Raw genomic sequence first — 3,147 nt, forward strand, 5'->3', positions numbered from 1 at the left:
GGAGGAATAGTGCCCCATCATTGGTGTCAGTGGGAGGAGTAGTGCCCCATCATTGGTGTCAGTGGGAGGAATAGTGCCCCATCATTGTTGTCAGTGGGAGGAATAGTGCCCCATCATTGGTGTCAGTGGGAGGAATAGTGCCCCATCATTGATGTCAGTGGGAGGAATAGTACCCCATCATTGACGCCAGTGAGAGGAGTAGTACCCCATCATTGGTGTCAGCGGGAGAATAGTGCCTCATCCTTTGTGTCAGTGGAAGGGATACTGCCCCATCATTGGTGTCAGTGGGAGGAACAGTGCCCCATTATTGGTGTCAGTGGGAGGAATAGTGCCCCATCATTGGTATCAGTGGGAGGAATAGTACCCCTTCATTGCTATCAGTGGGATGAATAGTGCCCCTTCATTGGTGTCAGTGGGAGGAATAGTGCCCCATCATTGATGTCAGTGGGAGGAATAGTACCCCATCATTGACGTTAGTGAGAGGAGTAGTACCCCATCATTGGTGTCAGCGGGAGAAGAGTGCCTCATCCTTTGTGTCAGTGGAAGGGATACTGCCCCATCATTGGTGTCAGTGGGAGGAATAGTGCCCAATCTTTGGTGTCAGTGGGAGGAACAGTGCCCTGTTATTGGTGTTAGTGGGAGGAATAGTGCCCCATCATTGATGTCAGTGGGAGGAATAGTACCCCATCATTGACGTTAGTGAGAGGAGTAGTACCCCATCATTGGTGTCAGCGGGAGAAGAGTGCCTCATCCTTTGTGTCAGTGGAAGGGATACTGCCCCATCATTGGTGTCAGTGGGAGGAATAGTGCCCAATCATTGGTGTCAGTGGGAGGAACAGTGCCCCGTTATTGGTGTTAGTGGGAGGAATAGTGCCCCATCATTGGTATCAGTGGGAGAAATAGTGCCCCATCATTGGTGTCAGTGGGAGGAATAGTGTCCCATCATTGGTGTCAGTGGGAGGAATAGTGCCCCATCATTGGTGTCAGTGGGAGGAATACTGCCCCATCATTGGTGTCAGTGGGAGGAATACTGCCCCATCATTGGTGTCAGTGGGAGGAATACTGCCCCATCATTGGTGTCAGTGGAAGGAATACTGCCCCATTATTGGTGTCAGTGGGAGGAATAGTGCCCCATCATTGGTATCAGTGGGAGGAATAGTGCCCCATCATTGGTGTCAGTGGGAGGAATAGTGCCTCATCATTGGTGTCAGTGGGAGGAATACTGCCCCATCATTGGTGTCAGTGGGAGGAATAGTGCCCCATCATTGGTGTCAGTGGGAGGGTTAGTGCCCCATCATTGGTGTCAGTGGGAGGAATAGTGCCCCATCATTGGTGTCAGTGGGAGGAATAGTGCCCCATCATTGGTGTCAGTGGGAGGAATAGTGCCCCATCATTGGTGTCAGTGGGAGGAATAGTGCCCCATCATTGGTGTCAGTGGGAGGAATACTGCCCCATTGTTGGAAGCAGGAATAGTGCCCCATCATTGGTGTCAGTGGGAGGAATAGTGCCCCATCATTGGTGTCAGTGGGAGGAATACTGCCCCATTGTTGGAAGCAGGAATAGTGCCTTTATAGCATTGGCAGGAATAGTGCCCCAAGGGCCTGGATAAAGTCAAGCAAAGGTCCACAGCTTGGAGACTCCTGGCTTAGAGTAAGGGAGGATTTAGGAACACCCACACCTTCAGTATTTGCATATACCCTCCCACTTCTTGCATCAGGGCTGAGGGTTCTTGGGAGGATAACTGTGTTGCGGGATGTTTTCAGGAAGCTATGTACAACACCTCCCATCAGCCATGATCTGCCGAAAAAGAAGGAACCAGAGAAGGCAAACTAGATAGTGGATTCAACTTTAAGCATTAAATAGATAGATAAATCCCTAAATAGATAGTGGAATATTTCATACTTCAGAGCGAGGAAGAAGTGAGACTCCTGCCCTCTGCACTATTGTTTCATAGTGCCCAGAGCAGGGAGAATGGACTTTGCCCCGGCTATGAAGCATGCAATTATAATGAACATAGGAAGGCAGTATAGGAAGCTCTTTACATCACCTTGAAGTTTTTCTTTAATGATATTCATTGCTATTCGCACGCGGGGTGCGCGGGGTGCGCGGGGTGCACGGGGCTCAGGAGCGCTTCATTAGACCTGACACAAGCTGTGTTAATTTGTGTGTGAAATATAATTTACAGGTGAGGAACGCATTCCAAGTGTGTTTTTAAATCATTTAAATAATGTGGAAGGCGCTGAGAGTAAACTTATTCATTGTGCGCGTGCGCGCAAAACTCTCCTGCTTAACGCTTTTCTGAAAAAGGATTTCATCCAAGAAAGGACAAGATTAAACCAAACCATTGTGTAACTGCTTAAAGTTTCAATTGTTTTATATCGGCAGTTTTAACCACTTCTGGACTGGAAAATTTGCCCCCGTAAACACTTAAGCCCCGAAAGATTTTACCCCCTTCCTGACCAGGGCCTTATTTTGCGATTCGGCTTTGCGTGAATTTAACGGACAATTGCGCGGTCGTGCGACGCTGTACCCAAATGAATTTGACGTCCATTTTTTCCCACAAACAGAGCTTTCTTTTGGTGGTATTTGATCACCTGTGCGATTTTTTGATCATGCGCTATAAACAAAAAAAGAGTCAATTTTGAAAAAATAACAATATTTTTCACATTTTTTTATATGAAATTCCTCCCCCAAAAAAATGTAAAAATCAAAATTTTTTAACATTTTTGCCCAATTTGTTTTCTGCTACATATGTTTGGTAAAAAAAATCGCAATAAGCGTATTTTGTTTGGTTTGCGCAAAAGTTATTGCGTTTACTAACTACGGGAAAGATTTTTGTAATTTTTTTTTATAACGAGTAATGGCGGCGATCTGCGATTTTTTTTGCGGGACTGCGACATTGCGGCGGACAGATCGGACCCTTGACTGACATTTTTGTGGGTACCAGTGACATTACTACAGTAATCAGTGCTATACATATGCACTGTTACTGTAAAAATGACACTGGCAGGGAAGGGGTTAACTTTATTGGAGAGGGAGGGGTTAAGTGTGTCCCTAGGGGCGTGTTTCTAACTGTGCAGGGATGTGGCTGTTTGTGTAACAGCAGAGATCTACGATCCTACATAGCAGGATCGTATGATCTGTGCT

Source organism: Pelophylax lessonae (genome assembly GCF_965119305.1).
Source record: "Pelophylax lessonae genome assembly, chromosome: 2".
Classification (NCBI taxonomy): domain Eukaryota; kingdom Metazoa; phylum Chordata; class Amphibia; order Anura; family Ranidae; genus Pelophylax; species Pelophylax lessonae.